General features: G+C 40.3%; 1 protein-coding gene across 1 annotated transcript in view; it reads right to left on the minus strand.

Annotated features, from left to right (window-relative positions):
* Window positions 1–25,683, minus strand: part of ANOS1 (anosmin 1) — a 149,990-nt gene that overhangs the window by 118,496 nt on the left and 5,811 nt on the right. The window lies entirely within an intron of this gene.

Consider the following 25,683-nt stretch of genomic DNA (forward strand, 5'->3'; position numbering starts at 1 on the left):
CCATGCCAGTTTTAGTTTACGTTTTTGGTAATAAAGCGCAATTCTCAGATGAGGAAACACTATAACTCTCATTTATCTTGATTGCAGTAAAACAACCAATACAGTATCACATGCAAAATAATAATTTAAGCTAAAGGAAAAGAGACCATAATGAGAACAGAAAGATAAATATGAAACTGGTAGAGGAACAAACAGCAACCTGCTGTTCTACTAGAGGGCATTCTGAAGGGTCAACTTCAGAAACAGTATTTCCCAGTAAAAAACCCACAGCTCGGGAAAGATAAGTGTGTGTTTCTGGGGTTAACACATGAGACAAAATATTGATTCACTTTCTGTATCGGGAAAGACTGAAACAACATCAGGAAGACCTGACTGACTCTGTGGACTGAATACAAGAAATGGGGTAAAACTTTACAACACAGAGTGCACATTCATGCACTTAGGAACTTACACGTATTTTTTCCATAATTTATAAACTCATACTCTGGAAACAGAACAAAAGTTGATTCTGGTAAATTTCTTGTTCACAATCTGATTACAATGGTGAGTCTATGAGGGAGTAATAGGACGCCCGTTCATATGAATTAGGCAAGCTATTTCTGCTGAGATGAATTTGATTGGCTTCACCTTTGAGTGCCTTCACCTTTGGCAGTGACGATAGACCTGGAAGTAAGTCTCCATGGAAGAGGAATTCAGGTAGGCCAGAATCCAAAGGACGAGCAAGATTAGACTTTTTTCTTTTTTCTTTTTTTTTTTTTTTGTTTGAATAAAGGGAGATGTAAATAATGGAATAATCTATATACATGACTTTTTATGTATAAAATCATACAGATAAAGCCAAAATTATTCCTTGAATGTACAACAACTACAATTCAGAAGCAGAAATAGATACATTAGCATGCATTGAAACTAGACCAGCTTCTCAAAACAGCAGTACTCTGTTCTGATCTCAGCAAAGTTTATAAGGCTGAATACAGTGGCTTGCTACCACAGCTATGAAGCCTACACTTTGAAGCTGGATCCCTCTTAGCAAACCTTTGAAGAGATCATGTTTATGCATGTCTTCATAAATGTATGTAGTAATGCCTTCTCACATGCTCCCAAGATGTGGCCAGTAGGTCAAGGGAAATGATCGTTCCCTCTACTCCACTCTGGTGAGACCCCACCCGGAGTACGGTATCCAGCCCTGGGGTCCCCAGTGCAAGAAAGACATGGAAGTGTTGGAGTAGACCCAGAGGAGGGACAAAAATGATAAGAAGGATGGAGCACCTCTCGTATGAGGAAAGGCTGAGTTGGGGTTGTTCAGTCTGGAGAAGAGAAGGCTCTGGGGACACCTTATTGCAGCCTTTCAATACATAAAGGAGTCTTATAAGAAAGGCTGAGAAAGTCTTGTTACCAAGGCCTGTAGTGACTGGACAAGGGGCAATGGTTTTAAACTGAAAGAGGGTAGATATAGATTGGACATAAGGAAGAAATTGTTTATGATGAGGGAGGTGAGACACTAGAACAGGTTGCCCAGAGAAGTGGCTGATGCACCATCATTGGAAGTGTTCGAAGTCAGATTGGACGGTGCAACCTGATCTTGTGAACGATGTCCCTGCCCAGGACAGAAGGTTGCATGAGATGATCTTTAAAGGTCCCTTAATGCATTAAAGGTCCCTTCCAACCCAAACCATTCTGATCCTGAAGATGGAACACTGAAGATTGTTCAAATCACATACTCACAGAATGACTGAGTTTGAAAGATACCACTGGAGGTCATCTGGTCCAATCCCCTTGGCTCAAGCAAGAACACCTACAGCCAGTTTCCCAGGACCAGGTCCAGGTGGCTTTTGAATATCTCCAAGGTGGGAGACTCCACAACATCTCTGGGCAACCTGTGACAATGCTTAGTCACACTCATAGTAAAAACAGTGTTCCCTCATGTTCAGAGGGAACCTCCTGAGTTTCAGTTTGTGCCCATTGCCTCTTGTCCTGTCACTGGGCACCACTAAAAAGAGCATGGCTCTGTCCTCTCTGCACCCTCCCTTCAGGTATTATACACGCTAATGAGATCCTCCTTCAACCTTCTCTTCTATAGGCTAAAGTCTCAGCGCTCTCAGCCTTCCTTCATAGGAGAGATGCTCCAGTTCCTTCAGCATCTTCATGGCCCTTCATAGGGCTCTCTCCAGTATGTCCTTGTCTCTCTTTTACTGAGGAGCCCCAGAACAGTACTCCAGCTGTAGCCGCATCAGTGTTAAGGAGAGGGAAAGTATCACCTCCCTCGACCTGCTGGCAATACTTTGCCCAATGCAAATCAGGATACCGCTGTCCTTCTTCGCTGCAAGAGCACATTGCTGGCTCATGTTCAAATTGGTGTACACAAGGATCCCTAGGACCTTTTCTGCAAAGCTGCTTTCCAGCTGTGTGGCCCCCAGCATACATTTGTGTATGGGGTTGTTCTTCCCCGGATGCAGGACTTTGCACATCCCCTTGTTGAACTTCATAAGGTTCCTGACAGCCCATTTCTCCAGCCTGTTAAGGTCCCTCTGGATGGCAGCATGACCCTCTGGAACACTCCTACGAGTTTTGTGTCATGAGCTAACTTGATGAGGGCACACTCTGTCCCATCAACCAGGTCATTAATGAAGATGTTAAACAGGACCAGAGCCAGCATTGACCTCTGGGGCACACTGCTAGTCACTGACTACCAACTAGACTTTGCGCCGCTGATCACCACCCTCTGAGCCTGACTATTCATTTAGCTTTCAATCCACTTCACTGTCTGCTCATCCAGTCTGTACATCAACAGCTCGTCTGTAAGGATCTTACAGGAGACTGCATCAAAGGCCTTACTGTACTCAAATTGGTCAAGCAAGTCTCTGCCTTGATGAAGCCATGCTGACTACTCCTGATGATTTTCTTGTCCTTAATTTGCCTGGAAATGGTTTTATGGATTAGCTGCTCCATCTCTTCCCCAGGGATTGAGGTGGGGCTGACCCATCAGGGCCCATTGACTTAGTCATGTCCAGTTTGCTTAGATATTCCCTGACTTGATTCTCTTCCAACAAAGCTACATCTTCCTTGCTCCAGCCTTTCCCCCTGGTCTCTGGGACCTGGCATTCCTGAAGGCTGCTCTTGCTAGTAAAGTCTGAGGCAAAGAAGGCATTCAGTACTTCAGCCTTTTCCATGTCCAATGCAATCAGGTCCTCCATCTCTTTGCGCAATGGGTTTCCCCAGTCTTCCTTTTGTCTCCCATGTACTTATAGAAGACCTTCTTGGTGTCCTTGATGTCCTTGGACAGATTCAATTCCATTTGGGCTTTAGCTTTCCTAAATTCATCCCTGGATGCTCAGACAATGTTTCTGTATTCCTTACAGTTTACCAGTCCTTGCTTCCACCCTCTGTATGTTTCCTTTTTGTGTTTGAGTATTGCTAGGAGCTCCTTGTTCATCCACGCAGGCCTCCTGGCATTTTTGCCTTAGTTCCAATTTGTTGGGATGATCTGCTCTTGAGCTTGGAGGAGGTGATCCTTGAATATTAACCAGTTTTCTTGGGCCCCCATTCCCCCCAAGGCCTTATCCCACAGGACTCTTCCAAGCAGATCTTTGAAGAAGCCGAAGTCTGCCCTCCTGAAATTGTTCCAAAAATCTTCCCAGCTGTCACAAGAGCTTGGCCCCAACACACAAAAAAATAGAATAAAGAACCAGAATCCCTTTTTTTCAAGATATTGTACACCAAAAGGAACAGAAAGTACAGCAAGAAAAGGACAGAAACAATATGGATTTTGATGCACATGTTCCCATCAGACTGTTTGTGGAAACTAAAGCCTTCATGCAGGAATGGACATAAATCTGCTCTTAACCTAAACATAAGTTATTCTAACAATATCAACAGCTAAGCACACTCTTCCATGCCCTGATGGACCAACTGAATTGAAAAAAAACACAGACCTACTCCTACATCAGTAGGAGAAACAAATTTTTGGTTGGATCAGTCATTTGAGTGCACATCCCTTCTGTACTTAAAGAGATGAGCACAGCTTACTAAAACAATTCTGCAAAAATACCAATACCGAGTCACTTCCAAGGACAATTCAGAATCACCTTCCAAATTTTTAAGCTTCTGTTAGCAGGAAAGACAAAAAGATGCAGGATAGGGTAATTAGGCAACAAACTTGCGTGTTTCAGCCACACCAGAAAAATCACTGCCTTCTTCATTTTAAGCATGAAGCTTATTTTGACAAAATAAGCTCAATCACAGTGAGAAGTTCAGGAAATGAAACTAAAGCATTGAACTTCCATATTAATCTTGTACCTTAAGATCCAAACTAATGCAAATTATACTTATGCTTTCACCTCAACTTTTAATCTGAATTTCAGAAACTTTTTTATAAGCCTTGTTTTTCATATGAGCTGTAATGATAAAAATTTCTATTCCTGCATTACCTAAGGAACTCTGGGGATGATAAATGTAAAGACATATCCACTCCTTTCCACTTGCAAGCTTATTTAGGAACAATTTAAAAATTTTAGTTCATACAATTTAATTTCAATATTTTATGAACGTTTATTTTGTCTTATCTTCCCAACAGTTTACAAAGCAATCATTATTTGAGTTTATAATACCATTTTTATCTGCTGTTACTGAAGAATTTAGCCAAAACTAAGATTTGCTAGTGTAAGAATAGATATCTATGAGCACTGTGTCAGGTCCAACCCCTTCAAAAAGAGAGATGCATAAATAGAAGAAATAAAACCTTAGAACAGCCGTAAATAACATATGCTAGTGGGGATACTTTAGTATTACCCTTAATGCTGCATGAGGATTTATTATTTCCATTTACAGATCTAGCCAGCAGTAATGTTAAAACAATATTTTATGTGCTACTTTCAATTTATCCCCCTTTTCTTCTTCATATAAAATGTGACAGAGGTAGCTGATTGCAATAACAGATTAGAAGCAGCTCTCCGCTTTGTTTCAGTTATGCTACTGCTTTCCACTGAACTAGAAAAAGCAGTCCAGCTTTTAAATTATATCTGTTACTTGAGACAATAACGCCATAAATGTCCAGATGTGTGGCTCTCCTACTTCATAATTTTAATGTCTACAAATGTTTTTATTTTTTCTACTGAAAACTATTACCACTTGAATTAAAAAGTATGCTTAGCAAAACATAACAGTATTGTTTAGCAACTTCAACTTCATATGAACTAACATGATGTGAATGAATTTTCATTGTACAAGGTAAAAGAGCAAATTTTACAGGCTTCCTTTGAACAACAGGGTAACAGACAAAGCAGGAATGCTAAATGAACATTCTCCTCCTCCACTCTGCATCTTAGCAAATGGTTAATCTAAATTACACAAACACTCAGCTGTGACTTTTTTTCTGCTTTGAATCTAGTGTACCTAGATGAAAGTGTAATTTCAAACCATGAGAAAATTGTGTTATATCTGTAGCATTTTACATGTTCCCAGATTGCATCCTCAGTTCCCTCACACCTGTTTTTCTTCAGACGCAATCCTGATCTGACATGAGAGTCACTTTTTGTCCTGATCTGACAAAAAATGAGAGTTTTGACTTTGTCTTTAGTAGTGGCTTAACTCTGCTGTGTAGAAATGGCTTCAAGGAAGAGTTAACTACCACTGTTTCTGCCCATCTATAAGCCTTCCACCAGTGTACCTTTAGGGCAACCTTAAAGTATCTTACTCTGTACACTGAAGAGAAGAAACCATGCCATATGGGGCAAACTCCAAATATTCTGTCTGTCCAGCACTGACACGTCACATGAAAGATGTCAGGCAAACAAGACTAAAACAGTCTCCAACATCACATAGTAGATGGAGACAACAGGAACTCAGGCCACCAACTGAGCCCCACACACTTTCACACTCTCCCAGAAAGGAAACTGTAGATAAATAGAATCAGGCCTTTAAAGACCAGGACTGTTTGACGTGTCTAAGTCAAGAGTTTACAAAAGCAAAGACAGGAGGAAAAAAAAAAAAGGAAAAAAATGTCAATTATTACAAGATTTATCATTCAAATTTTTCATAAAAATACAAGCCACAAGTATTTTCAATGAAACTGATAAACTGGCATCTCTAATCAGTCTTACTAGGCTTCATTTCAGCAAGTATATGTGTACACTTACTTTCCTCTGGTAAGCCACAAATGTCCTTGGGCCTAAACAGTTAAGATAGAAACATCTGTGTTCTGTGCCCTCTTATGCCTTGAAAAAAGACAAGTTGTGCAGCATCTCTTGCAAGAAAAAAATGCACGTAGAGAGGCAATGAAGAATCAATCTTCATCTATCTACAGTGTGCCCCAGGGAAAAAAATTAATAACCTTCAAAAGCAAGTAAAAACTGGCCTCTCATTGGAAGAATAGCAAAAAAAAAAAAAAAAAAAAACACCAAAGAAAAAAAGAATTTCCTTCATTTGCATCTCTGTCCATAATTATGTTAGGAGATACAACCCTTCTTTTGAAATGCCAGATATCAGCTGTGAAAAATGAACAAGCCATTTAATCTGCTATGACAATACCTGTATACCTATTATCAGTTTTCAAAGTCTTTTCTCCCCTGCCCAGTCTTCAATTCACTTGTGAATGAAACCACTATCTCTCAGAAGTGGCCTCTCCTGACGACCTCACTGATTCTTTCAAAATGACAAAAAAACACAGAAATAAGCCCTTCAAATAACAGTACCCACTGACGTGAAACAGAGCGTTTGAGTAGACAAATCAATAGTTGCTGCCATGATGAATTTGAAGAGACAGGTTCCCAACATTTTCCTTAACCTTTCAAAAATCTCAACAGCATGAAATTATATGTAATAGTAAAATACAATTTACAGTGTGCCTGACATACGTTTCCTGAATGTGTGCTCACTAAGACACAAATTAATATAGGGACTTATCTATGGCAGTGCTGTGTGTCCCCAGGCCCAACTCCAAAGTGTGGAAATAAGATGCAGAATGGAATGCACAAATTCAAGCTAGTCTTTCCAGTTCCTAGTTATATACCAAAGCATGCACCTAGGAATGAATTTCAGAAAAGCCTGTATACTTAGTGGAGAGAGATACCAAACGCAGCAGACAGGAAATGCAAAAAAACAACAACAAAAAAAATATTTCTCAAAGCCTTTCTCTTGAGATTAAACACAAGCTTGTAGCAGATGCATAGACAGGGGAACCACAGTCCCACCTCTCCTGGGCTCTGGTATGTAGTTATCCTTTTGCACATCACTAACTGTCACACGTTTCTCCTTGAAAATATGGCAGAAAAATGAAAAGCGGTTTTATACAACAGCTTGCCCCAAAAGTCTTTCACTAGAGCAAATTTAAGCCCTTACACACTTTGAAATGACTCTTAGCAACAGGCTGGAGTGAAGACTGAAACCTGGACAACAAAACTGAACGACTCTGTAGAAATGAACAGGAGCTATATGGACTCAGAGACAGTGAATAAGCAATGTCATAAAGCCCAATTACAAGGTCCACCTCTGGGAAATAAGACTGCTCCTTCAAGGATAATTTATGCAAATATATTTTTAGTGCCTTCACTTCCACTTGCTCGTCCAATATATGGCAAGTTTGAAGACCATCCACTGGAGAAGCCATGGATAGAGAAGGATCAGTATGAAATGAAACTACTCGTATAATACAACAGAATCCCAGAAGTATTCTGGTTCCTTGGCTTCCAATCAGGGAAGGTAGGATGGACAAACAATTGTTCTTTTTATAAAGTTTCTTATTTCGTTGTAAATTATGTCTTAAGAAAAAATTAATTCCTTAGTAAGGAGTTTCTGTTGCCTAATAATGGCTTTAATAAGAAATGAAATTCAATAAAGCAAGCATCAAAAAATCTTAAGCTGCATGTTATTGAGCAGGACCATTTCTGGCACTTAGATATATAGGAACGGTATTTGCATGTACAGTTGCAGTTTCCATTATAATCATTTGATTGGGAAACCTCATCTCAACCTGACAGAAAATCAGCAGACCTTGGTTAGTTCTGCTTTCATCACCTCTAAGCTATATTAAACTATGTGACAACCCTAACCACTACTAGGAAGTTCCAGCTAATACAAAACACTGTCATATACTGCAGAAAATTCAAGTCTGCCCAGTAGCTGCCTCTGGATCCCAGTCTCCCCACTTGCTGGCACCTGGACACACAAGCTCCCAAGAACACAGCCCCACTCCAGCTGCTGGTACAGCCTGTCACACACACTGACAGAGCAGACTGGGACTCCAGTAGTCAACCCCCTTGTGGTTGGGGCGTTACTACAGCCCCCAGTAGCCAACCTCCCTGTGGTCTTGCCCCTGAAGACACACTGTGACACACACAGAGCTAGTCAGGACTCCCCAGGTTCTTGCAGTAGCCAAGCCCCTGGAGACACACAGTCACACCCAGCTCACAGGCCACCTCACCCACCCACAGGCTCGTTCAGCTGCCTCTTCACTAGTGTTCACACACTCGCCCGCACTTGCACCAGCCGCTGGCTCCACAGACACACGGGCCGGGTCCCTGTGACCCATAGTCTCACACCAGGGGCTGGCACTTGGTTTCAGTTGCTCCAGTCCCTCTCTGCCTCTGTCCTTCAGCCCACGGTCCCAGCCCAGCGGCCAGCACCCAGACCCCTGCTTGCTCCAGTCACTGACACCATGGACACACAGGCCTCTGCCCTGGGGTCTGACTCCAGTTGCTGGCACTCAGCCCCCCTCACACACATACACACACACAGAGCAGATGCCCCTTAGGCAGGAAAAGACTTAGAAAAGGAATTTAATAAGATAGGACAGACTGCACTGGTCAGGAGCAGGGCATGGCCAGACAAGCATATCAGCTATTTACACACATCTAGCCCTTTTTATCCCCTTATCCCTCTATTTCTCCATAATAAGTCCTGTGCAATCCCACAATGCTCTTTCCTTGCACCCCATAATGTATCCCATACCCCTGGCAGCATCTCGCCTCAATCCAAAAAGTGCTCTGGCATTGGTTCACCTTGATGGGTCTCATGCGGGACAGTGGAGCTGAGGCTCTCCTGGGAAAGGCCGTCTCTCCCTCTGACTCATTTATCTGGGCTCCCATATGCCTTCCGGACCCTGTGCTCCCCTGGGCTTGTGGAGATGGGCCTCTGATGGGCTGATGGCTCCTGTGGTGGGCCTGGGAGCAGCCAGGCAAGGTGTGATTTGGGATCCCCCACCTGCCATTGCCTCTCTGAGCTCTTTCATGGGTCCGCAGACAAGCTTTTATCACACAACCTAACTATTTTATAGCAGTCACAGAGAACGGAACCAAATTCCAGATAGCACAATGTCACACATTCAAGAGTAACAAAAAATGGTTCCTGAAGCGAAAGTGTAAGAACTAGATAAGCAGCTAATGGCTTGTTCCAAACTTTTGGTTTTTCTTGTTACTATTCTCTGTAATTTTCCTACTTCCACTATAGCTTTTTAAGATGGAAGGATAGCAACACTATGCAACATTCAAAATGGGTCATGGCATAATATATACAGTATTATAATATCTTCAGTGTTATTCACTGTTGTTTTTCAAAACTCCTTAACTTTCAGTTTATAGTTTTGACTCCTCCAGAGAAGTTAGCTGACATTTTTACCTTTGTCACGTGTTTCAATGTTGAGTATGCAGGTGTAAGGGCCCTGAAGGCATGAGTAGGCCTTAACAGCCCTGACCTGCCTCACCTGGAGTCTCCACCCTCACCTCCTACCCATGGGCCCAGAAGTCTCATTTCAGCCTGGCTGGGGCCTTCCATGAGCTACGCTGTAGCTGTGCCTGCCTCTGGGCCTGCCTCCTGGATGGACATCTCACCTATGCTGTACGCAGCTCATCTCCTGGGTGTACCCTGTAGCTTCTCTCTCTCTCTCTCTCCTGGCTCGACCTGGCACCCAAGGCTGAGGCCTCATGTCCTGCCCTGTCTCTGTCCCCATCTCCTTTTACAATAGAATCATAGAATAGTTTGGTCTGGGAAAGACCTTTAAAGGTCATCTAGTCCAACCCCCCCTGCAATGAGCAGGGAGATCTCCAACTAGATCAGGTTGCTCAGAGCCCCATCCAGCCTGACCCTGAATGCTTCCAGGGATGGGGCATCTACCACATCTCTCCGTAACCTGTTCCAGTGTCTCACCACCCTCATTGTAAAAGATGTCTTCCTCATATCTAGTCTGAACCTATCCTCTTTTAGTTTAAAACCATTACTTCTTGTCCTATCGCAACAGACCCTGCTAAAAAGTTTGTCCCCATTTTTCTTATAAGCCCCCTTTAAGTACTGAAAGGCTGCAATAAGGTCTCGCTGGAGCCTTCTCTTCTCCAGGCTGAACCACCCCAACTCTCTCAGCCTGTCCTCATCTGAAAGGTGCTCCAGTCCTCTGATCATCTTTGTGGCCCTCCTCTGGACCCATTCCAACAGGTCCATGTCCTTCCTGTGCTGAGGACTCAAGAACTGGACACAGTACTCCAGGTGGGGTCTCACCAGAGCAGAGCAGACGGGCAGAATCACCTCCCTCGACCTGCTGGCCACGCTTCTTTTGATGCAGCCTAGGATACAGTTGGTTTTCTGGGCTGCAAGCACATACTGTCAGCTCATGTCCAGTTTTTCATGCACCAGTACTCCTAAATATTTGTTGAACCTCATGAGGTTCACACAGGACCACTTCTTGAGCCGGTCCAGGTCACTCTGGATGGCATTCTGTCCCTCAGGCATGTAGAACAGCATAGCATAGCGTACTGTAGCGTGGAATAGCATGGACTATTTCAGTTGGAAGGAGCCTACAATGATTATCTAGTCCAACTACCTGAACAATTCAGGGATGACCAAAAGTTAAAGCATGCTATTAAGAGCATTGTCCAAATGCATCTTAAACGCTAAAAAGCTTGCAGCATCGACTGCGTCTCTAGGAAGCCTGTTCCAGTGTTGGCCGCGCTCTCAGTAAAGAAATGCTTCCTAGCGTCCAGTTTAATCCTCCCCTGGCGCAGCTTTGAACCATTCCCTCCCGTCACTGGATCCCAGGCAGAAGAGCTTAGCACCTCCCTCTCCACTTCCCCTCCTCAGGAAGCTGTAGAGAGCAATGAAGTCACCCCTCAGCCTCCTTCTCTCCAAACTAGACAAGCCCAAAGTCCCTAGCCACTTTTCGTAGGACATTCCTTCCAGCCCTTTCACCAGCTTTGTTGCCCTCCTCTGGATGCATTCAAGGACCTTCAAATCATTCTTAAATTGTGGGGCCCAAAACTGCACACAGTACTCAAGGTGAGGCTGCACCAATGCAGAATACTGCAGGATAATTATCTCTTTTGAGTGGCTGGTTATACTGCGTTTGACACACTCCAAGATGCAGTTTGCCCTCTTGGCTGCCAGGGCACACTGCTGATTCCTATCGAGCAGGCTGTCGACCAGCACACCCAGATCCCTTTCTGCTCTCCAGCCACTCCTCTCCCAGTTTATATTTGTGCCCAGCGTTACGCCATCCTAGGTGCAGAATCCAGCATTTTGACTTGTTAAAGTTCATCCCATTAATCATTACCCAATGCTCCAATCTATCTAGATCCCTCTGCAAGGTATCCCATCCCTCAAGAGAGTTAACAGTACCTCCCAGTTTGGTCAAACTTGCTTATGGTGCATTCGACTCCTGTATCCAGATCATTCATGCACACATTAAACAGGACTGGCTCTAGAATTGAATGCCGAGGAACACCACTGGTCACCAGATAGATGTAGCCCCATTCACTACAACCCTTTGAGCCCTGCCCTTCAGACAGTTCTTCATCTGGCGCACTGTGAACCATCTCATCCCACAGTTGCCCCCAGCTAACCCTGACCCTGGCTCATCATTTGCCATGCCTGGGGCTGTTGATGATCCCATTACCAGCACCCAGCTCTGCCTGTCCTGTGAGGCTTCTCCCCTCGGAGAGGCCATGGCTTGTAATGGCATCACCATTGGCTCCCAGCTCTCCTTCCCCTGCGAGCCATCACTGAGCCTGACAGGAGGAGACTGTGCTTTGTGGTCTATAATAACATCTTCATTTTTTCATGATGTATAAGAAATGTCCTTAGACTTTGCTCTAGTTAAAAGCACAAAGCAAAATTTCAACAACAGAACCACATAAAGATCACCCAAACCAGGCAAAACAACAAAACATGTAAAACCTACCAAAACAAACAAAAAATCACCGAAAAAGACTCTAACATGAGAAAAGGAGTCTCATTATTAGGTATTAGGTATTAATCTATTAGTCACATTGTGTATTAGTATTAGTCACATTGTTTAATATATTACCATCAGACACTTGGATAACTTTATGATGAGTGTGTTTTATAAAACCTTATGTAGAAATACAGCATTAAGCTTAACTATGTATATGTATTTCCTCTGCCATCTTACAAGTACATACGACTGTTTCCATAAAAAAAAAAAATTAACTGAGCAACAGTATTCTGAGAAGAAAGTCAAAGGGAAGAACGCATTTTGGAACATACACCCAGTGTTCTTCTGTTACTGTGACTAGCCAGTGTGATCCCTCACAGCTAAATCAAATGTACATCCTCCTTAGCAGAAGCCATTTCTATACTACAGATGTTTAAACTGTAGAAAAGTAAATGTTGGTTACTGGTTAACCCAAAGTAATTAAGTTAAAGAGGTGACTGAATGCAAGAAATAGTTATAAAACTGATCAGCCTAACAATTCATTCTGGTGACATAACTGCAGTTTGTAAATATAAACCAAAATTAAATTATCATGGGTAACAGCTTGACTAACACTGCAGTCTAATTTTAAACATCTGGGCTTAACACCATAAAATGGATATCACAAATAATTTTTAGAAAGTCTTAGTCCTGTTTTCTTTTGGGCTTACACTAATGCTGCCATCACCTGTAACGTGCTAACTCCTATCACAATTATATGGTGGGTCCTCCTGTAGATGAATGGGTACAAATAGAACTGGATTGACCTAAACCTTGCATTGATATTTCCTGAACAGTTCATGCAAAGTCATCGTCAACCTTTGTTTCTATTACAGTGTTTTCATTAGAGTTTACACTGAAATACTTAAAGCCACAACTTCACATGCACCAAAATTAAAACACAAAAGAAATATTAAGATCAGTGTAATTACAAAAGAAATTAAGTAAAATCAGCAACAATCACCTAAATTGTGAGACACAACAGTACTTGTTTTCTGGCTGTCATCATTAGTAGGTTCCTAGAAAGACAGTCATCAAAATCCAAAGGTCATTACCAGAGAAACAGTAAGAGATTCAGTAGTTTTGAAAATGCAGACTATGTATTGCTTGGACCAAATTTTCATCTCAAGTATGGAACACCTTTTCCTTTTTTACAGCAGTGTCTTCTCAAATGCATAGAAAAACTACTAGATAAACACAAGCTGTTAAAACAAATGAGCCACAGGAATCCATGTGTCTCCACCGCACTTGTGAGTTATGACTGCCTTCTTGTGGTTCCACAGACTTCACTCTTACCACTTCTAAGAGTGATCTCAACTGAGGTCTTATTCTACGTAGCAGAAGTTCCTATCAATCTGTAAAAGAATCCAGATGAAATAAACTTCATTTCACTAAGCAATAGGAGGAATTAAATACACTAACTTGAAGATATTAAAATTAAATATGGAATCTTACACTAAGGCATATACTTTGGGCCAAATTCTGCATACATTTCTTTGGGTTAAGTAATCCAGTTGAAGTGAACAGAAACTAATCTAATAGCATTAATATGGGAAGCAAAAGATGGCTTGTCAACTATTTGTTTGTAGGCCTTATTTCAAAACCCCCACACTTGCAAAAACCTAATGTGCCTTTTTTGTCATGTCATAAAACAGATTTGCTGTACAAGTGAAATAATGGCGCAATAAAACTATATGCTGGCTCAAGGATGTGATAGAAAGGTAGCCCACCGGGAAATTAACACCGAAAAGAGCAAAATACATTTTTAGAATGCAATCTTTACCCATGCAAAATACAATATAAATGTAGACACACATGACCTACTTTAGTGTACTTAAAAATACACAACTTATTTACCAAAAAACAGTAATATTCCATGTTTCAGAAATGCATGCATGCTGCTTTTGATGCTGATTTGCCTTTATAACTGAAAATTATAGTCTATATTATTCTTCTGTATAATTATAAGATTACTGGTTAGTTGGGTGGTTCCCAAGAGCATGTGATGTGGTACATTTACCACAGGCTGCATTCGCTTGCACTCACCGGCACTGCCTACCAGCTGATCATTCCGGAATCAGCTACAAACACCCCAGGGTGTCTCCACACTAGGAAGTCATGTGAACCACACGAACACATCTGTTGAGCAAAACAACTGGTGTTGATGGACTTGATGTCTGCACTACACATATGCCAACTTCCCCTTTCCCTTTCCCTTCAACTAGTTCTAGTCTGGTCCCATGGACACAATGCCCATTAGTCACTAAAGCACATTAGGTCCCCCTGGATCATCTCTTCCAGTTATGTTCATCCAGAAGAAATCCGCTGCATGAACTCTCAGAGTGGTCCATGACACGAATCAAAAGATGATTGTGATGCTCATGAGGCTCACTCCAAAAGCAAATTCTGATCCACGTTAAAACACTAACGTGCAAATGCATCTCAGACACTTCTAACATCTCCCACAAACACACAAGAGTAGTATTTCAGTGCTTCCTGCTAGACTAGATTTTCCCCAGAAGCCACGCTGTTTCAGGGCCATTCAGGGCAGCGTTCCTTTCTGGGCTTGCAAAATGCTTAGGGTTCTGGTGTCTCACGTCCTTAAGAAACTAAGAATTAAAAAAAAAAAAAAAAAACAACCACAAAAGAATAATAACCATACATTTTTAGATCAACTACAGTATCCATTATAAACAGTTTAACTACAAACTATATGAATACAGGATACGCCATGCAAGTTGCACTGTCATGGAGTCATTTCTGATTACAAAACTGCTAAATGCATTAAATGCGTTGTTCTACATACTGGGCATATGATGTTTTACTATATTTTCTCCTATTCTGTTCCGGTATCTATGGGAGGGACATCATTATATCCTACACTTCCATCTTTGGCAAGAGTATGTATGCACACCTACTCTTAAAACTTAACAGTTCTTCAGTAGTCATGCTATTGACTCAATACCAGGCACCATCAAATTTTACGCTCACGCTCTTCTACTTAGCATACTAATTATTTCCAGTGTAATTGCATGAAATTCACATGATAAATTACAGGAATGTACTTCCTTTCTTTTTGGCATGTCTTACTAGTTCAGAAGATACTAAATATTTCAACCAGTAGTAGCAGCCATATCTATCACAAGCTGATGGATGCATATATTTTCATTTCCCTTTAAAAGAAAAACAAACAAGCAAATAAATGAATAAATTCCATGCAGTACCGTTCTCAACAGAAAATATTTGTGACAAATATCCCCTATCTTATTCCAATTGTCTTGATATATTATTATAAAATTTCTCCTCTTTCATCTGTGAAAGGCAACAAGCTCAATAAACATCATTGGCAATATAAATACTTTGTTTCACTATCACAAGTTCTTTTAATATTGTAAAAGCATGTAGAAAAGTGTAATCTCAGCAGTAAAAAACAACACAAATAATGATCTTACAGATGAAACATGCAGTCTAAAATTTGACTGTAATTATACATTGGTAGTTCCACAGACCCATTCACATTTATAAATAAAGTTTTCTGTACAAAAATCCGATTTTAGAAGAATTACTGAAGTGCATAGCAAAGCTCTCAAAAGTAACAAGTGTCAAAATTAACACCATCCTTGTAGCTTTAACAGTTGTTTAAAACAGTCTTGAGGGATTTTTTCTATAGAAGACCTGGCTCAGTGAGTGAAGTGCACTTCACCGGAGCTGGTATTTCCTAAAAACATTTGCAAAAGGGTTCTGTGGTCATTCGGGAATTAAAGAACTGTCCAAATTAAAATGACCCTCGGACTCATAAACAGAACAGCCTATCTTCGATCTGAACAAAAAAACCAACACAATATTGTTAACATACACTCAGAAAACACTAATTCAAAGAAACATATGTCAGCCACATAAAAAAAAAGCTTTCACCACAAAAGTTAAAGCAGCATTTCAGGAAGAAGTCTCATTTCCCAGACATATTTTAATTGCTATAGTCTTTCCATACATCTGCCTTCATTGTAGACATTACAAAAAGACAGACAAGATGTAATGGGTACAGTTTAATTAGCCCACAACTTTATTGTCTCGTCTTTAAAGCACAACCCAACAACAAATCACACCGTGCAAGTTAACACTCTTTTCTCCATTGCTCCTACTGGTTTGGCCCTCAGCCTGTCCCTTCCAAACCAGCTCTCACTTCTGTAGAAAGCCAACACACAGGACTGCCATGTTAAGCCAATAATAAAGACTGGTGGATGCCAGTTGCATACTGGACAGATACCACATATCACATCATATAATGAATGTCTTCCTCCTAATTGTATCATGTAAAAAAGAGGAAGTCACGACCCCCTTTCTCCTGACCAGCTCAGTGTTGCTCTCTTTCTCCAGCTCCCAGACCTGTAAACCCTGTTCATATCTGTCTGCAGACCACATTTTTATTCCTACCCTATTTTAAGGAATTGCAACAGCTCCCGAAACAGCAAAGGCTGCAATGACAAAAGTTGTGTTGACAATGGATGAAAAACAGGCAACAAGTGAAGGAGCATGTAGAAGGGTGAGTGAGTCTCTAACTTTCCACTTGAAATTTAACATGCCTGCTAACCTGATCCTAGTTGGGATCCTTTGGCCCTGCAATGCCAATAGTATATTCCTGAGGAAAGAACCAGCCTTTTAATGCAGGTTACAATAGATACAATCTATTTCTTCCAGTTTTCTTAGGAGCTTTTTCCAGCTTGTTAAGAACTGTATGCCACAAGAAACATATATTACATGGGACAATTGCTGCAGTCCAGTCTTCTAGACCACCCTGCAACCAACCTAAGACTGTGAAAGGACAGATGAGAGGGAACGGAAATCAACATGAAATTCTATCATTTGAGATAGATATAATATACTAAAACTACTTATACAGTTTGAGCTACAGCGATATTAACTGGATCTTTCTACAGTAACAATCTTCAGCAGAAGATTTACGTTGTGTCATCATAGCGTCATAAAACTTTCCACAAACATGAAAGCCTTTCATGTGCCAGCTTTCTAGAATACAGTCTGATAACTACCTAATGAAGACATACCATAAAAAGAAAATAAATCTCTCCAAGGCAGGACTGAAGCATTTGTCATTAATAAGTCTGGTTACCAGAGTTATAGCTGTTATGCAGAGCAATCATTTCCTGAGAGGTCCATCATGTTTCAGACCTTTCTGGCATCAGGTGAAAGAGTTAAAAATTAAGACAGGTTAGTTTGCATTTAAGTTATTTAAAGGCTTATAACATGAGAGAAGTCAAACCTCAGCCTACATCCCTACCCAAGCCACAGTACCTTAAAGCCTCCAATTAATGTAAACAATTGGATATGGAATTTTCACAGACTTCCACTGCAAGGATCACACCGGCTCTGAAGCCTAGCATTTTATTTTATATCTTGATGTAAATTACCAGCCACAAAAGAAAAGCATTATAATATATATCCTTAAGTTCACAAAATGTGGACAACTGAGGTTCATACCAGTTGTCAACATCTTGTATTATCAACAGGCTTTTTACATTAAAATTTTGTTTCTCTTTTTGCAGAAGAGACAAATATTTTAGTTGTTCCATCTTTGGAAAGTCTCAGATACTGGTAGCATGCTCCATAAGTTCTATCCCAATTATAATGTTTCCTTCCATTTTACCAGCCTTCTCACCTGTGTAAAGCAATTAAGAAAGACAGTGAAGTGAAATGGGTTGTGGTACTACAAATATGTTGATAATATTAAAGTTTCTTTTTCATTGGACTGAGGAGCTCTGCTTGATTTGCTTTCTCAGTGGGAAGGTTATGGATGAGAACAACTTGACTGAGGCTCGATCTATACCAGATGGATCTACTAGGTATGAGTAAGCATCTTAGGGGCATGAAAATTTGACATCTGCTCCTTTTTATTAAGAGGGTAAGCCATGCCTGTTGATGAAACTTACAGGGATGCTTTGGAATCCCTGAGGGCACCTGGATACATAGAATGACAATCAGTAACTGGGCAATATCTATTTTTTTAGAAAAATATATTTATTTACTGTCTTTAGTGGTACTCAGCTCTGGTTACATCAAAAATTGCTTCTACCTTCCCTTACCATCTGAAGGAATCTCTTCTAAAAATATCTTAATTTGAAGTCAAGGTGCGTTGCATCTGGGAAATAACTGGCAATTCAGTTTCACTTTGTCCTCATGGTATAGTATCATTTACTACCACTCTGAATTTTAACAGATGATGTCAAGATGGTAACAAATTCAAGCTAATTGTCTTTAATCGGCATACTGGGAGATTTCTTGGTGTTATCTATAAATTCTTAACAGACATTTCCAGTACATTTGCACTGGCCTAAGCTTATTCCCACTGAAAGTGCTGGAGACATTACTATCAACTGTAGGGATATGACTCAGGCCAGCAGTGACAGCTTCTGTATTAAACTACTAACCATATAAAAGGAAGAACTAGTAAGTATCAGTCAGAAGGCTGAAAGATCTCCAGCTAGAGAAAAACACATGAGCTTACACTACATTAATGTGTAAAGCGTTTTATTTTTAAAACTACCTGTGAGTCATGCTTCCTATCCCAAAACAAAGGTAGCCAGTACATTCTTTAGGAAACTCTAAGTGTTTGTTCCTTTCTGCAATTTGGAAAATGGCTGAGGTTTGGTTTAACTTTCAAAATTAGTCCATGTTGCTGCTCTTTTTTTCTACTTAAGAAAAGGAAGATTTTGAACACCGGAAGGAGGCTTGAAATAATTATTATTTGCTGTTAAACATTTAATCGCCACTGAAATTACAACTTTGGTGCTTTCCACTGCTCAAATGTTTATGTGTGGTGTTCTATGATTAAACAAAATCTTTTACAGGATGAGCAAATATGCTGCATGTGCAGCGTCAAATGCATTCCTACTCTGCTTGGTCAATGAGGATCCATTGGATAGAAAATGCATGAAATTTACCAAAAGCCTACTGTCTTTCACACTTATTTCATTTAATAACTCAAATAAAATCCAACAATAAGCTGCTAACTGCAAAAATCTACATCATCTTTCCTTATTTATTCTGACAAACACGTCCCTTAGCTGCTAGTAAGTACTATATGAAGAGTGACACACACCTCATTAATGGAATGATTTTTGCCTCTTTGTGTCAGTTTGCCTAACCTCAAATGTTCCTTCCACCTACTGCACCTTCCAGACCGACCAATGCTTGGCTAATTCGTGATCTCTCAGTTCACAGTTGCATAGAAAGAAATCTCAAAACAGAAGCCTCAAGCTCTCCTAGTTCCAGTTCCCTTACCAAAATTGCTAGATACAAATCAAACATCAACTTACTATGCACTCTTTGTGACTAAGAAAAATGGGGGCAGATTATAATGTGATTCATTATTGTCTAGCTGTAGTTACACAAGTAACGTGATTTCATTGTTTTCAAAGTAGCTATAACCATAATTTAACTGGGACAAAAAACAAACAAAAAACCAAACCAACAGCTCATTGAATTAGTTTCTATGTAGGAACAAAAATTCTGAGAAAAAAATATTGATTAACAGTCACTGTATTAGGACACATTGTTATTATTTGTGTTACCTCTCCTTCCTCAGCTTTCAACTATTTGCCACCTCACGTATCAGTTCATCCATGTACTAAATTCCAACAAAACACAGTCTTACAGAAAGTAGGATTAAGAAATGAATTTATAGTGTCTGGGTCCAAAAATGCCCTGAGGCCTGACCGGCCTCCAGGTACTACTGGTTCCAGTAGTACAAAGAAATCATTAACAGTTAAAAAACACTATCAGTTAACTATAAATTATGTACAGCCCCAGAACTATGGCCTAAATCACAAGATGACATGAGAAATCATGTTCCTGTATGTAAACCATGATTACTTGTGTTCTTTTTTTTTTTCATGTAAGTTAATGTGAAGAAAGCTCCCCCAAAGAGTAATCCATAAAAAGGAAAAATAGAACTATGCTTAAAAATTCTTATAAGAATGGCAAGGAAGGTTGAACTATGTTTGCATCGGATTAAATGTGCACATTATTCTCACCCAGTCTTCATCATCAACCTCAATCTCTTGTTTCTCTGGACAGAAAACATTTGTCCTGAAGGAATCTTATTATTTCCCTCATATTATCTTATTACAGGATCCATGGCAACTGGATTGCAACCCTCACAGGCAGAAAAAACATAAAGTCTTCACTATCTCGGAGAAGTTTGCAGTTTGAGTTGTGACCACTTGAGAAATTACAGTGGCACCAGTTTGTGAAACTTCTAACTTGAGAGATCAAACTTCTAACTTGAGAGATAACATCCTTGTACTAGACTGTGCCCAACATACTGCCTGGGGAGGCCACTTCCTTTCTCTACTGTATGGGAAAAAAACGTGTACAGCTCTTCTCTCATCACATGACCAAGCTTTACTACATATGTGCAACATAGTAAATCCAGCACTTCTGAAAACACAGAGCACCTGTATAAAAGCCAAAACTTTTCCTAAAGAACTGCAATTACTACGTAATTCGGAATACACGTAAGTAAATCATAGTATCTAATATAGTATTAAATATAGTATCTTGTCAAGAGAGCAGGTTGCCATCACCAGAACATATTTCTGGTTGAAAACTCTCTGGAGAGTAAGTTCACAATGTTTGGAGAGCAGAAATTGTTCAGAAAGCCAAAGTAGCCTGTTTCTTTGTCCCCCTTTTCTCATAATGCATCAATGTGGTTCAAGTCTTTAGGAAAGACAGAAATGAGGAGCAAGCTGCCACCACCAGCACACACTCAGCCCATAAACTGCCTCCAGACTCCCAAGTTACTTTCAGGAAAGAAATGAATGAAAACAAGCTGAAAAGAAGCCAGCCACAGGTCAGCAGCGTTACCTGAACAGGCTGCACACGTGAGCACCCCTTGTCTAGAACAAACGTAATGCTTATTTTCCTGCATTGGTATGTATGACACAACCACAAATTATCTATAACTTTGTGGTGCATTTTCTTGGAGATTCTACCTGTTTTACTGGACTTTCCAATGAAGACAAAAGGATTTTCAAACCACAGTTTTGCTAAACTACAAACAAGAATAATTAAACTTTTTAAAACAGGTAAAACTCCATGCAACTGAGAAAAAAACAAAAAAAAAAACAGAAATGAAAAATATTTACAAACAACTCTTCTTACGTCCATTGTGTCTGTTCCCTGTTTCCAGACTTAGTTTCAATTAATTGTCACAGTAAAATCTACAGTCCCCTCTACTCCTAGACATTTTCTCTTCCCACCATTGTCCTCCCCGGTGTGTGCCTGCCAGAGGTCACACATCTCCAGCTTTCTCCCTTCTGAGACTCTCCGTCTCTTCTTTTGCTTTGCTTGCAAGTTCTGGAGCCATGCCTTCCTCAGGAATCTCAGCTGCTACCAGGGCAGTCACTCCCCTTGCAAGCTTGAGTCAAGTCGCTTCTCTTTTAAAAGAACGTGAGGTAACATACAAACCAAGAAAAAAGAAAACAAAACATGCAGTGTCCATAAAGGTATAATAAGACATGGGGGGCTATTTTGGTGAAAGATGCATGTATTTTCCTGTATTATGTTTTCCATGCATTAATATTTTTACATAATTTTGATGTTATACCTCTTTGACAGTCTAGAGAAACATTGGTGAAAATACGGTTCAAGGAAGTCAAAGGAAATTTGATATAAACTTTGGGCATGGTCGTTCCCAAAATCTGGAGAGATTTTATATTCATTTTGGTGGATGAAAATAAACGTGTGGTTCTTTTTAATCAGACATGAAAGGGACAGGACTCCACTTTCAAGTTTAAAGGGTCCGCTTACCTTTTCAACACCCCCAGTTCTCCACCTTCCCATCCTGTGATCTCTTGGACATTAAAAGACTAAAAAAAGGATAGAGCTAGAGTTGGGATACCAAGTTCACAGCACTCTTCTTCTTTATTGAAAAAGGCTGCATGGGCCCAGTGTTCATACATGGACCTGATCCAGCGGAAATCAACAGAAGGCTTTTTCATGGACTTCAAAGGTTTTTGAAATATAAGGCCTTATAAAGCTCAGCTGTGGGAAAGGTCAAAAAATGAAGATTCTTCGTGTAAACTCCTAGGCAAGTGCTTTTTTGGTGCAAGATTTACATTTGCTAGGCACTGACTACTTAATATCATTATGAATGTGTCTTTTTTCTATCATATTTCTTCTGAACTTGGGTCACGAAAACCCCACGCAACACTACAGGCTAGGGGAAGAGTGGATTGAAAGCTGCCTGGCAGAAAAGGGGAGGTGTTGGTAAACAGCCGGCTGAATACGAGCCAGCAGTGTGATCAGGGGGCCAAGAAGACCAATAGCATCCTGCCTTGTATTAGAAATAGTGTGGCCAGCAGGACTAGGGAAATGATTGTCCCCCTGTACTTGGCACTGGTGAGGCCCCACCTCAAATACTGTGTTCAGTTTTGGGCCCCTCACTACAAAAAAGACATTGAGGTGCTGGAGCATGTTCAGAGAAGGGCAACGAAGCTGGTGAAGGGTCTAGAGCACACGTCCTATGAGGATCAGCTGAGGGAACTGGAGTTGTTTGGTCTGGAGAAAAGGAGGCTCAAGGGAGACCTTGGCACTCTTTAGTTACCTGAAAGGAGGCTGTAGCCAGGTTGGGCTCTGTCTCTTCTCCAAAATAACACACAATAGGACAAGAGGAAATGGCTTCAAGTTGTGCCAGGGGAGGTTTAGTTTGGGTATTAGGAAAAATTTCTTCAGTGAAAGGGTTGTCAAGCATTGGAACAGGCTCCTCAGGGAAGTGGTTGAGTTGCCATCCCTGGAGGTATTTAAAAGACGTGTAGGTGTGGTGCTTAGGGACATGGTTTAGTGGTGGACTTGGAAGGTTGGACTTGGTGATCTTAAAGGTCTTTTCCAACCTAAACAATTCTATGATTCTATATTCCTAATACTCAGTCATTAATTATATTTTCAATCTTTAAAAATATGGATGCTAAATAAAAGTACTTTGTTTTTCTGCTTACAGAAGTTGGATAGGCAATCAAATTCAGATAATCACAGAAAGCAAAAATTCACACAGAATAGCCAATGGAGATGCAGACCAGCTTGTGAATAACAATCTCCAGTTGTAGACACACATAAATTCAGCACTCACTCTTAAGAGGCTTGCCCTTTGCAAAATGACAAATGTTCAGCATCTGGGAAATCAGTCTGGTTTTCAAGCTGTCTCAAAAATGTACTAGGGTTTTTATTTCCTTACAGGGAACTTACTAAACCAAACACACTTCAGAGCACTAGTTAATCACAGAAACAACCCATCCCCAGACAATGAATAGTGTTTTAATAACAATTTTAATATGAACACTACCTAGTTTATACCCTCTCACTCTGTGGTAAGTGGATACATGTTTCAATGGAAAAAGGATTTACATTTTAGAACTCCCAGTGTTTTTCTTCCTAAAGCTTTCTAATGCTTTTCAAAAGCAACATCTCTCTCCCCTCCCTGACACACCCCTGTGACATTAAAACTATGCTTTGCCCATGTTCTCTATACATAAGACATCTGCCCCAAAATTTATTAGGAACATTCCTATTTGTTTTTATTGCATTTGGTATCAGGCACATTTACAAAATTAAAAGCAATTCTAATTTCATGAACAAGAGCAAGATAGAATAAAGAATTTTTTTCTGATATGTAAGCATCCACAAGTAAAACGCAAGAGAAGTATCTTGGCAGCTCTTACTGTTCAATACAATTGTTCACCCATTCGCTTACATTTTCATACAGTTCATTTAATTTGTATTTAAAACTTACACTTGAGACACAGACAAACAGGCACATCTTGGGAAAGCAATGGTAAAGGTTAAAGTCCCAAATCTGAGAAATCAAAACTGCTAGAAAACAATGACCAGGCTCTGTAACCCTTGCACTCACATCAACTGTGCAAGCCTTCATTGATGCCAAAGAGATTTGAGGTTGGTAATAAGAAAGTGAACATAACTCCCACTCCCAAAAATTGGGGAGGTTCATACCAGACCTGGATGCAATTGCAAAGACTAACGGTGGCTCAATTCCACAATACCATGAATAATGCAGGTTTTTTCACTAGATGCAACCATCATTATTCAAAATGAACCTTTCATCTTCAAAGTTTTTACATAAGATCACATCAGAAGATCTGTGCTCCTCTTGTTCACAACAGCAGATCTCAATAATAAGAGCACACCAAATGCCAGAATAATTATCCAGATCATATGCCAGATGAACAATAAAAACAGAAGAATGATTGGGAATTTTAACAAGTTTTGGGAAAATCATAAAGTAATGACAAATGTTTAAATTTGTCCATGGAAAGAAATTAAAAGCAGTGTGCTTCATGAGACATATGAAAGTCAGAATTATTTAACACAAGGACTATTTTTGGAAAGGAGATGAGTACTGAAATGGCAACACAAGCAGATGGCACACATTTCCTAAGTAGTAACATGTAGAAAAGATTGTGAACATGTCCCAAAAGATCTAAGCAAACTCGGTACCTGGGTAGCCTATACATTGGAACTGAAACATTCCAGGAACACACTACATATCTACTACATCTCATTACAAAAGTAGTACATGTCTTTTCAAAAGATTTCATGAAAAGTAATTTACAGTTTCAGAATCATTCAAGACAGTTACAATAGATGGTTTCTTCATGATCTCCATCTTTTCTACAGCAGGGCACAGAGGCACATGCACCCTAGATTTTTCAGGCTGGCCTACTGCTTTCCCATCTGGAATCAATTGCAGATTTTTGCAGGTGCAGTCACTTTGGAGTTACAAGCAATTTGAAGGCAGATGTGCTGGCATGTAGACAACTAGCTGCCTGACTTGTAGGTAAAATCTGGTATTGGGTATCTAGAGGTAATCACTCGCAGACTGTTTGCTTGCAGATATAAAATCTGAGAACCTTTTATTATTTATTTAAAAGAATTGCCTGTTTTCCCTCAACAACTTCAGTTGTCCTGACGGGCAAAAGTCCACCTATAACAGCGAAAAGAACGTCTTACCACCATATAGTTATCAGTCATTCAACATACCAAACTTTTAAGGCTTTATTGTTCCCTCTTACAGCTATTAAACGTTATGCAACATACAGACATATTAACTTAAAATAATATTTTTCCATCCTTTAAAAAACAATTTTGTCTGAGCTTTAGCTGATCTAGCTTACTACTAATTCCTAAATACTAATTTTTAGTACATTACTATTAAATTTATACTAAATCACACTTACAAGGGGAAATCTCTCAATAGTTTCGCTTCATATATCACGAATCTGGCTTATTATTTGAGGGATGTTTACACTGTGTCAAAAGGTTCAACTGGAACTCATCCACGGTCCAGAGAAGTTAGCATAGGTATGAATACAGAACACCTATGTGACCAAGCTCATCCACACTGTTGCTGGTACATTTTTAAACAGTACCCATATGAACGAGCTTAACGCAGTACCTCGTGAGCC

Source organism: Rissa tridactyla, chromosome 1, assembly GCF_028500815.1.
Source record: "Rissa tridactyla isolate bRisTri1 chromosome 1, bRisTri1.patW.cur.20221130, whole genome shotgun sequence".
In the NCBI taxonomy this organism is placed as follows: domain Eukaryota; kingdom Metazoa; phylum Chordata; class Aves; order Charadriiformes; family Laridae; genus Rissa; species Rissa tridactyla.